At 38.2% G+C, this 12,107-nt stretch overlaps 2 pseudogenes across 1 annotated transcript; one reads left to right on the forward strand and one right to left on the reverse strand.

Annotated features, from left to right (window-relative positions):
• Positions 1-1,640: 1,640 nt before the first annotated feature.
• On the reverse strand, positions 1,641-2,767 carry LOC101587720 (annotated as a pseudogene). Its single transcript, XR_192665.2, has one exon. The product of XR_192665.2 is annotated as a protein NDRG3 pseudogene (transcript).
• Positions 2,768-8,503: 5,736 nt separating this feature from the next.
• The window catches only part of LOC101584050, a 17,242-nt pseudogene continuing 13,638 nt past the window's right edge, over positions 8,504-12,107 (forward strand).

A 12,107-nucleotide genomic window follows, 5' to 3' on the forward strand; every position in this document is an offset into this window, starting at 1 on the left:
AGGTTCCTGATAATAATTGCATTAGCCCTTATCTGGCATTCCGTTAGTGTTTGTTTTATACACTTTAGTGCACTGGCATTTGTTGCATATATATTTATGATTATTCTCTCTTGTTGTTGGATTACTCCCTCCACAAGGATGTAGTGAACTTTTTTGTCTCTCTCTCTTTTTTTTTTAACGAGACATATACAGCTTTATTTAATAATTTGTAAAAAGTCATACTCTGACAGAGTGATGCATTCCTTATCTTAGCAGAAAGCAAAACAATGTGTCTGAAAAGTCTTCTCCCAAGACTGGGAACTGTGTAGCCCTGAGCTTACAGCTGGATGCTCCCATTGCTGGGCTCTGCTGTGCGGCAGCTGGTCTCCATGGTTCTTTCCCCTCCTCCCAGTGGTACTCTCTGGCTGGCCAGGACCCCGTCCCTTACAGCAGACAGGGGGCAGAAAATAACTGTACCAGGACAGGGCTGTCCTTACAAACTGGCCCCTTCCTTCTTACAAACCAGAGTTTATAGAATTAAGACTCTCAGAAATGGGTTCTGTATCTAATTTAGCTTCGACTAAGTCTGCTGAAATCAAGATTTCAGTTACTCAACATGATATCGTCAATGGCTATTCTCCCAGGCATTTCCTCACCAGTGACATGGCTTGGGACCATACCTCTCCCTTTTTGGGGGATCGAGAGATGGAGAACCATCCTCCATCACACACCTGAGAGTCTCTTCTGGCAGATGTGTGCATGTCTGGAAAGCAGTGATCGGTGGTAGTGGCAGCATCTTGCCCTGCAGAGCGGAGGCCTGGCATTTTGTTTTCTACTTCCCGTGCTAAGAGATTCTAGTAATCAGGCAACTCCTTTAGTCCTCCCCTTTTATTCATGCTATAGGCTGTGTGAAGCCATTTGGAAAGAAGGAGGTAGCTGGCCTCCCGCCTACCTCTCTATGTAAAGCCAACCCTGCTACTGGTCAGATCAATCAATAGTCCAGAGAGTCATTGCAGTTTCTCACATTCCTCAGAGTTGCTCTCTCTAGAAATCATTCTGCAAGTCTTATTGACCGATTTGGAACCAAAGAGAATCTAGTGGCCTATCCCACCTAGATATCTGTTCTGCACCTTTCCCTTAAAAAACATTATTGAGAATGCAAAAAAAGTCCCTTTTTTTTCCCCTGCAGAAGCACTACAAGAAAGCATGTCTAAAATTACAGAATTATGCACACACAAACACAGACACATGTGCTCGCATACACACTGAGTTGGGGATCAAAGAATCTTATCAGATACATAGTTGAGGGAGCACAGAAAAAAGCTGGCAAGAGAAGATACGGAAATTAGTCAATTAAAGATGTTGGAATGTTACAGTAATGGCATGGATGAGGTTCTCGGTACATACAAAAAAGGGTGGGTGAGCGGAGGATGATAAATCCAGGCTACTAGGGAAAGGTTCAGTGGCCATGCATGAGTTAAAGACAGTGAAGGCCAGTTTACGGATGACATGTGGTATGGAGTGGTAGTCTGAAGGAGAATGGATTTGCATGGTCCCGGGAGGAGCAACTGCTTAGCAGGACACCTCCATCATATGATGTCTGTCCAGGGCATCAGGGGACTCACAGGATTTTTGACTTCCATCTGAATGATTGCTGGTGACAGACCGGCTGAAGGGACTTTCTCCAGAGCCGATGCTACTCTAGTTTGAGTGGGTTCGTGATCGGGCGAGCCGGGTCATGCCAGCAGATGGTATGTAGCCCATTCCCTGCAAAAAGTACTTGAAGGCTTCGGTGAGCTTCCCAGGCTGAAATACTTGGGGCAGTCCCCCACAGTCCGCCATCTTTAGCAAAGTTGTATTTATAGGGTTGAGGCGAGAATTACATTCAACCACAGCCTCAACAGCAGGTGAATTGTCCCCCACCACCAGTAAAGTAGAACACTTTAATGTTTTTAATCTGTTATCATTTTGGCCTAGAATGGGTCTTTCAATTTCCAAGTCTCTGTGTCCATTATAAGAACCCAGGAAGAGCTGTAGATTTTCTTGGTTGATATCTTGGGCAATATGCAGTCTATAGGTTTGAATTAAGTCCAAGTTGGCCTGCAGTTCTTCCTGCCCAAAACAATGAGCCAAAATAATGTCCACAACATTGGTTGTCAAGCCAGAGAGTTTGGAAGCTGCCCAGTCAATCCAACCTTTAGCGCATGGGTCAATGTTAATGAGTACAAGGCCTTCCACGAGCTCTGGATGATTGAGTGCAAATCTGCTGAGGATATAAGCACCAGCTCCAACTCCAATCCCAATGATGCTCTTCAGACTTAGGTGGGTGAGAACAGGAGGCAGCATTTCAGCCAGCTCATCCATTGTAGGGTACTGGTACCCGGTTGGGAAAGAAGGTGCTCCTTCTTGCTGGCCTGGGGCATCCACATGACACACAGCAAAGTGCTGAGTGATCTCCTGCATATCCTCAAAGTTGAAGAATGTGTTGAAACAGGATTTATGATTGAGTCCAATGTCATGATATGTTAAGATAACTGGTCTGTTTCCCTTCAGTAAGCCTCTTATAGTGACATGGACCATACCATGAGTTGTTTCTATATCATGTTCCTGACAGTCAAAGTCCTGGAAGTTTCGTGTACCATTCTTATCATTTAGAAGTGGTTTGATCTCTGTGAGCTGAACATCCTGAAGTTCATCCATGAATACAGATGACAGCGGAGATGTCTCAAGTACAAATCAGTAACTCTGAAGCGCGGGCGACGGCCGTCAGTGCAGCAGCAGCAGCGGCAGCAGCAGCGGCCTTTGTCTCTCTTGATCAGTCATGGTTCGAAATCCATTTTGTTTGCAAGTAGAATAACTACGTCTGCTTTTTTCTGGATTGTAGTCCCATCTACTATTGTTTGCCATCCTTTGACTTTCAGTCTATGAATTTATTTTATAGTTAAATATTGATCTTATGTTATTCTTCTTGGCATCATCAAGCAGCTGTTGAACTGATATTTTGTGGTCCCTTGTTATTTAAAAGAAGTTTTTCACTGAATTATCACTAACCACAAATCAATCTTTTAGATCAGGTATTATACCATAACATTATTTGATTCTGCTGCATATACTTTCATAGAATTTTTAATCTTATCATTATATGTTTAAATCTGTTTCTTGACATCTAGTTCTTTCCTATGTTGGGCATTTATGATTTCTGTCATCACCATAAGATCCTCTGTTTTTTTATTACTATTTACTCTATATTAACTAACAATGTCCTTTATTATGTTCACCGTCTCTTTAGTTACCTGTGAAATTATTTCTGATTTATTTTTTCTAGTGTCTCATTCATATGCTTTGTTATTTCCGCAGCTACCACTTCAGAAAGTTCAGCAGAGTGGCTTTTGATTTCTTCCATTTTAATGTTCCCTGGATTTTCCTTGGATGAACTAGAGGTCTGTGTCTGAGTCTTGTATATATGTCTTCTTATTTTCTAATTTTTCAATTTGTTTTCTGGAGTTATGCTTATAAATTGCTATTGTAATAGCATTATTGCTAGCATTAAAACCTCATTAGAAACTATCTACATTTTACAGGTGTTTTCTAGGTTCTTGGATTTTGAGTCTGTCCCTAAATCCTGCCTCTTTAACTTATGGATAAGAAGTTCCTGCCCACTTGGACTGTCACCTACTTCTTTGGTACTGGACTATGGTATTATTTCTGACTCTTGGATGATCTCGGTACTGGCATACAAGGACAAAACTCTGGTAACAATGACTATGTCACCTTAACTAAAGTAGTACAATCAGCAAAAAACATTAGCATCTAGCAAAGTCTAGAAATTGGCAATCTGTGGTAGCTGTTAATTTGTTTCCTTTAACCATAGATAGAAGATTTATAGTTGTATAACAAAATCTAAATCAAGTCAAAAAACTATGTACAGTAGATGTCCCCTCTATAAGATGATTTTATCCTCAGGGGAAAAAATAGAAAACAATAAGAGAAAAGCCAAAAGAAATCAAAGAGAAAGAGATTAGAAGCATGGCTAAAGGACAAAGGAAGAGTACCTAAGCTTTGGGAAACTGATAAAGAAGATAGGAAGGAAACAAGATGAAAAAAACAAAAATAAGAATTAAATTAAATTTTTAAAAAACTAAAAAGAATGTTCAAACTCATGAAAAAAATCCAGAAAAAAAGTAAATTAAAAAATTTCTATGTGATTTTAAACTTGTTGTCATCTTCTAAGGTTTATAGTTGTCTGCCATTTTTCTTTCAATGCTAAAATAAAATATCTGACACCTAAAGTTAAGGAAGGAAAGTCTATTTAGCTCACAGTTTGTGGAGGTTTCAGTCCATAATCAGCTGGCCCTAAGGCAGGTTGACATGGAAGAGATGCAGCAGTCCAAGGAAGCAGAAGATAGGAAAGCAACAAGAGCAAAAAGAGGGGAAGAACAAACCTCTTATTCTTCTTTATATTATATGCAGGCTACCCATCCTTTGGTTGGTCCTTTGTACCCTATGATGTAGAACTGCTGAAATGATTTAGCTAAGGTTTTAAACTTCTCAAATTGACACAATGAATCAACCATTACAACAGCCTATGTATAAGTAACTGGGCTAGGGCATGTCCTTTACACTCTAGGATGTAGAACTGCTCAATCAGTTAAACTTCTAAACTTCTCAAATTGATACAATGAATCAACCATTACAAGTGATTTGTGGTAGTGTCCAATTCAGAGTATGTCCCCACTGTCACTGGTAGACAAGTGAGTCAGATGGAGCCCAGATCTGTGCTGGATGATCCCAACAAGCCTGTAGTAGAAATAGGATGGGGTGCTGATATTTTTTGTTCCATCATCATAAAATTTCATGCTGATCCTGGATTCTAGGTGTGGGGTTTGGACCCAAGATTTTAAGCCTACAGCAGTCTGGATGTCTCTTGTTAGCCTGACATAGGCACCCTGACCCTAGCTATCTCTCATACTGTCCTTCACCCAGTCATGAGGACCCTTGAGATGAAGTCAATTCTTGTTGTTCAGAGTCTCAAGTTCATGCACATAGTATCAACTGCTCTGTTCCATTGGTGCTTTTCTTCCTAGAGGCTCCTGAAGTCACTCATCCTCACTACATCTCTGCAGATTTGTTCCCCTCTCACTCCACAAACCATGAGTGATGGATGCAGTGAAGCTTGCTACCTCCTTTCTCTGCACTGAGGTCTGTCTCTGAACCTTTCCCGTGGCCTCCAATTCTCTCTTCATATAGTTCTTGGTTCCCAGGGGTCCATTTCATTCTATTCCTCAAGTTCTTATTTTTCAGTGTCTGGATTCTCAGTCTCAAAGAGGCTGATTTGCTGCTGTTTAGTCCTGTACCATTTTTCTGGAACTCCTGAACCACTTGAAAACTGTAGGCCTAAAGTTTGATTACCTCTAAATATTTCAGTGTATAGTTAACACACACCCAAAGACATAACCCTATAAATGCACATTACCATACAGCCATAAACACAAGGAAATTATTTCCAATAGCAGATTACTATCGAGTTTGCAGGCTCAGTTCAGATTTTTAATCAAGCCAATATTTATAATGCTTTCCCTTGTGACTTAACATATAGTCATGTAATTTTCAAATTTCTTTCATCTCCCAAGTTGCAGTGGTATTTCATGGTTTAATTTTTAACTTGAATTTCATGATCTAAAATTTTGAAGTATACAGATCAGTCACATCATAAATCATGCTACATTTGGGGTTAGTTTTATATCTTCTGTCCTCAAAACTATGCAATTTTTAGTAGTGACAACAGAGAAGATGGTCTGTTCTTAATATATTGTCAGCTGTATCATACTGCACATACTGCTGATTTTACTCATTGTTTAGTCATATATCTGTCAGATTTCTCTAACATATAAGTAATTAATAAGACTTTTTATAAATATTTTGATAAGGAATTAATGGAAAGTTACATTGCAACTATTTAATTTCTTTATCCTCATTAGTCATGCTCTAGGTTTACTTGCTTAATTTTTAAAATCTTTTATTTATTTATGAATTTATTTGGTACAGGATCTTGCTACACAGCTCAAACTTATAGTGATCCTCCTGTTTCAGCCTCCCCAGTACTGGAATTACAGGCATGCACCATCACGCCTAGTTTCAAGGCCAGCGCAGTACACCCAGGGTTCCATGGTGGGCACAGCATGTGGTACAAGGGATTGAACCCAGGTCCTTTCACTTGCCAGGCAGGCACTTAGACCACCAAGCTCTCTCCCCAGCTCCACCCTCTAGTTTTAGATGAGCTTCATCTGAGTCAGATAATTGTTGCCATGAAATTGTCATTTTAAGTCTATCATTCTTAATTGGCATGCTAATGTAAGATAGAGAGTTCTCTTTTTCATTCATTCATTCACTAATACACTCAGTTCAACATGCACTTGTAGATTCCTGTTTTATCCAATAAGTCATAATCTAGTACTAACTCACTTTTCAATATAATTTCCTTGACTTAATGAAAGCCCCTATAAAATTCCTTCTTGATATTTCTACAACATTATTCGAACAATTCTTATTTTTTCCTCACAAACAGATATTCAATGAACTGAGGGTACAGCTGAGTGTTAGAATAGTATTTGGTATGTGAAAGAACCTAGGTTCAACCTCCAATAAAAAGTAAAAATTAAAAAAAAAATTCAAGATTCTTCCATACTTTTCTTGCTCAATGCTTGGAAACTAGCCTTTGTCCAGGGAATTTTAATCTGAAAATGATTCTTGCATAGCAAGAGTTTTGGAGAAGGAATCTATTGTACTTCTGTTATATCTCAGGATAGTGTATCGTCTGGTGTAATCTTGAGAGGAGGCTTATGATTTGAGACTGAGCTATTCTGGAAATTGAATTTCACTGTACAACCACATTTCAGGTTCCCTGGGTGAGGATTAGTTGCAGACCCTTTGATAAATATAAGCAATGAGTTGTTCAAGCTGCAGAGGATAGTTTGCAGCATCACTGCAGTGTTTGGTGAGCAGTAAAACCCATCACATGTGATTTTCTGAGGGGGCTGGAACTGAAAGTGCAAGGATCCCAGGCAGTGAATTATTGTTTCTGTGCCTCCCTCCTCTCTAACACAGATATCAGTGACTGGCTTGTCTCTGCTACTCTCCAACATGCTCATGAATACACCTCTTCTTGGATGTTTGCCACACCCCTAGTTGGACAGCGGAAACACTTGGAGTGAATAAAAGACCATAGCAGTCTTCATTTCTTGAGACTAGTCAATGGTAGAAGTTGCTCTGGGAGTCAGAAGGAAAGAGACAGACAAAACGTTTGGAGTGAATAACACCCCAAGATGAAAAATGGAGCATTGACTGGCCCCACTTAGTGGAAAAGTTGAGCAGCGCTCAACATTCTAATGACATCAGCTGTTAGGTAGCAGCAAGGAGAAAGCACAGCAGGCCTCAGAAGCAACTCATTACTTTTCACTTATATCAGATGGATTCCGACATTAGAGGTCCTGGAAAGAAATTTTTCCAATCCAAGTACCCACTGCGGTAAAATATTTTTGAATCATTTTGCTTCTAACTTTGTTTTACATTTTATTTCTATTATTTTATGTTACTTTCTCCTTACTTTGATCACATTTTATTTACCTATTTTTAAAAATTTTAAGGTTAATTTATCTTATTCCTATCATTTATCTTGTCCATTCTCATCTTCTCTTTCTTTTCATAAAGATTTTGCTGCATCTTGCTTCTATTTTCCCATTTCCCCACCATGTCTGTTTTTATTACTATCTTGTTATTGTCACTTTACTTTCATTAATTTTTTTACCTTTTGGTTTATATTATAATTTTTTTTTCCTTTTTATTGCTTCTAGTGGTATAGCTATTGGTTTTAATAGGGGCTTTTACAGAATTTTAATAGCCAATTTGTATTTGTGCTGTCATTGTTACTGTGGCTTGCTTTCTCTTCTCTGAAAATTTCTGAAGATTAAATCCTCAAAAGAAGACTACTCACTAAAAATACTTTTTGTGCTAAAATATGCCCTGCCCAACTTTTCCACTGAGTGGGACCAGTCAATGCTCCATTTTTCATCTTGGGGCTTTATTCACTAAAAGTTTTGCTTGTCTCTTTCCTTCTGACTCTCAGAGTCACTTCTACCATTGACTAGTTTCAAGAAATGAAGACTGCTGTGGTATTCTATTCACTCCAGGTGTCTCCATTGTCCAACTAGGGGTGTGGCAAACATGTAATAAGAGGCACACACATGTGCCAACAAAACTTTTTAAAAATAAAATTTATTTTATTGCCCCCCAAATGGAAGAACTATCCATCCAAGTAGATATAAAAATGCCAACATAGAAATAAAACAAATATGAAAAATCAAGACATGATAACCTCCAAAGGTTCATAACTCTTTAGTATCTGAATCCAATGATGTTGAAATAGATGGAATGCTAGGGCAAATTTCAAAAGATTGATTTATAAAATTATCAGCAAATGCAAAGAGAACATCAATTTTCTTAGTCACTTTTTAGTTTCTGGGACATGATGCCCAACACCTACAACTTGAAGGAGGAGAAGTTTGTTTTGGCTCATGGTTTTGGTACATAGTTAGCCAGATTCAATGCAGGAAGGTGAGGTGGAAGGGTCTGGGCTGGAGGAGCTGCTCACAGCATGATGGATGGGAAGCAAAGAGCATGAAGTGAGGACCCAGGAAGAGAGGGACCTCCTACATCATCTCACTCCCAATGATCTTACTCTTTCAATCAGACCTCCCCTGCATTGTTCTAAGAAAATCACTGCACTATATGGAAGGAAAATTCAACAGAGATAAAGATTATAAAAGAGAACCAAAAAATTATGGAAATGAAAATCTTAGTAGATTAAATAAAAAAGCTCAGAAGAAAGCCTTTCCAACAACCTAGATGAAATAGAAGACAAAATTTTAGAGCTTAGAGAAAAGGTTAAGATATTCAAGAGGACTGTGATATTATTATTAAATGATCAGAATTATAATTTTTTCTATAGGAGTAATACCAAGGTACAAAATAAAAACAGAGAAAATTATAGTATAAATTTCCCTTAATCTTGGCAAAGATATGGCATCCAGGTACAAGCAATACTTAGAATCCCAAACAGGAATCACCAGAAAAGAACACTCTACACATGCATATCACATTATAATTAAAATGCCAAGAATACAGAACAACAACAACAAAAATATTGCAAGCTGCAGAAGAGAGATGCCAAGTCACTTATAAAGGCAAACTCATCAGCAGAAACTCTAAAGACCATGAAGACATGCAATGATGTATTTTAAGCTCTGAAAGAAGTAACTTGTAACCCACATTACTATACCCATCAAAACTACCCTTCAAAATGGAAGGAGAAATAAAGAATTTCTAATAGAATCATGAACTATAGGAATTCATGACCACCATGCCAGAGTGACAGCAGACAATTAAAGGAATCCTACATGCGTGAAAAGAAGAGGAGCAAAATTGTGAAAACATGGGGAAAAACAAAGATCATTAAAAGAACACAGTGGCAAATGAAAATTAGGAAAGAACCACATATTAGAAAAAACAATGAAATGACACATAGTTAGTATATATCTTTCAATAATAACCAATAAATGGCCTGAGTTCTCTAATTAAATCACACAGATTTGCAAGATTCAATCAGAAACAAAATCAAAGCCTTTTTTTCCTATGAGAAATATGCCTCACTAGCAAAGATATACAGATTGAAACTGAAAGGATGGAAAATTATATTCAAAGCAAAAGGAATCCAAAAGTAAGCAGGAATAGCTATACTCCTATCAGACAAAGCAGACTTGAAGACAAAATTAATCAGAAGAAACAAAAAGGTTCATTATATATTGGTGAAGGAAATAATCCCACCAAGAAAATGTAACAGTTTGAAATATATGTGTATCAAAAATTAGGGCAGCAAACTTTATAGAACAAACATTACTGGACATAAGGGATAGATAGATGCCAATATCATCAAAGTGAGTGAATTTTTTGTTTAAATGTATTTATTTGGTACATGGTCACACTATGCAGCTCAGACTCATAGCAATCCTCATGTCTCAGCCTCCCCAGCCCTGGAATTACAAACATGCACAACCTTACACAATTTCAGGTCCAGCATGGTGTGCCTGGGGCTGGCACAGCATGTAGTACCAGGGATCAAACACAGATCCTTGTGCTTGCCAGGCAGGCACTTAGACTGCTGAGCTATCTCCCCAACCCAAAAGGTGAATGACGTTAATATGCTTAAAAGACAACTCATCCAAACCCATCAAAATCAACCAATAAATGTCAAAATTAAGCTGTGCTGTAACTGAATTAGACATAACAGACATCCACAAGACATTCCATACAAACTACGGAATGCTCCTTCTAAGCAGCTCATGGGACTTCCAAAAATAATCACACACATAGGTCAAAATTTCTCAGTAAATACCAAAAATATTTAAATAATTTCTTACATCTTATCAAAACATAGAATATAGAAAGAAATCAACAGTAAGAGAAACATAGAAATTGAATAGTATACACTTAAAACAGATCAGTGAGTCATTGAAAAGGTCAGGGGAAAAAAATCAAAACTTCTAGACTCAAAACACAACCCATAAGAACCCATGGAACACAGTGATAATAGTTCTTAAAAGCCAGTTTATAGTCATGATTGCCTTGTCAAATAATAAATAACCTAGTGATTTGTTGAAAGGTTTTGAAAATCAACAAGACAAACCAAAACCAAGAGAAGTAAAAAAATAATAAAGGTAAAAGCTGAGATTAGGGCCAGCCAAATAGCTCAGTGGACTAAAGTGCATGCTTATACAGAGAGAAGAAGCCAAGGTTTGATCCTCAGCATGCAGTGTTGGGCCCACCCTCAAGGCATGCTTAGATGGTGATTGAGACAGGCCATGGTCACGCACCTGTAACCCCAGCTGTTGGGAGGCTGAAAACAGGAGAATCACTATGACTCCAAGCTACGTAGAGAGACCCTGTAAACCCTGTACCAAATGCATTTAAAAAAAAAACAAAAAAAGCTGAAAATAATGAAGTAGAAACTTAAAAAAAAGCCCAGGAACCAAATACGGCCCAGCAGGTGGAGTTTGGCCCCGTGAGGGGAATTCAGCACAGTAAACAGAATTAAGGGCAGTGCACAGAAACTGAGGTGGCATCCAGTGGATGGAGTTCAGTCCATCAGACTGAGTTCATTGGCATGGTTCTAGGAGGAGAGGCTGAGACCTACAGCTGGGCTCAGTGAGCAAAGGCAAACTGCTAGGCATTTGCAGGACCCTACCTGAGGCCCAGATCTACAGGAAAAAACTCATGACATGAAGGCATCAAGCAGTAACTTAAGTGAACTAGATTGCCTGGAAGACTCCAGGTACATGAAGGGGAGTTGCCCAGAGAGAACTCAGGCGAACTAATTTACATACAAATTTTCAATATACAGTCTACTTTCTATACAGCTATAGCTATAATGTTTGCTCCTATGGTCTAAAATGCAAAACCTTTAGTCACCAAAGTTTGTCAATTTCTAAATTTCATTTGCTGTTATTAATACTGCTAATTGTACTACTGTAACTAGAATACTTTGTCTGCTTTAACCACTTAGTCTCCTTTGGATAGTAATATTGGAAACTCTTTGGTAGCAAACTCACCAAATAACTATACAGAAGGAATGAGGACAGTGACTAATGGAAACCAATATCTACTATCAATAGTGAAGGTAAAATCTTGGGACACAACAAAACAAGAATCACTGACACAAAAGAGATACTTAAAGAGCAGACTAGTTACAGAGAGGCTGTGATTCTAGTGACACAGCTACATACAATCAAACTTTCTCAAGACAGTATCACAGAAATCAAAATAAAGAATTCTCTCTGAAATACAAAATGACAAAACAAAGGAACAAAATACAATCTCAGATGCAAAAAAAAAAATAATTTAAAACTAGTATGTATCAAGGAAACAGCTGGAGATAATACAAAAGACATAAAAAGTTTGCAGAAGTAGTAGCAGAAAATTTCCTGAGCATAGGAAAAGAATATGTGTCTCAGTTACTCTTCTCTCATTGCTGGGACAAATACCTGATACCCAAAATGAAAGAAAGAAGAAAGAAAGAA

The sequence above is a fragment of the Octodon degus genome, unplaced genomic scaffold (genome assembly GCF_000260255.1).
Source record: "Octodon degus isolate 3935 unplaced genomic scaffold, OctDeg1.0 scaffold00091, whole genome shotgun sequence".
NCBI classification, from domain to species: domain Eukaryota; kingdom Metazoa; phylum Chordata; class Mammalia; order Rodentia; family Octodontidae; genus Octodon; species Octodon degus.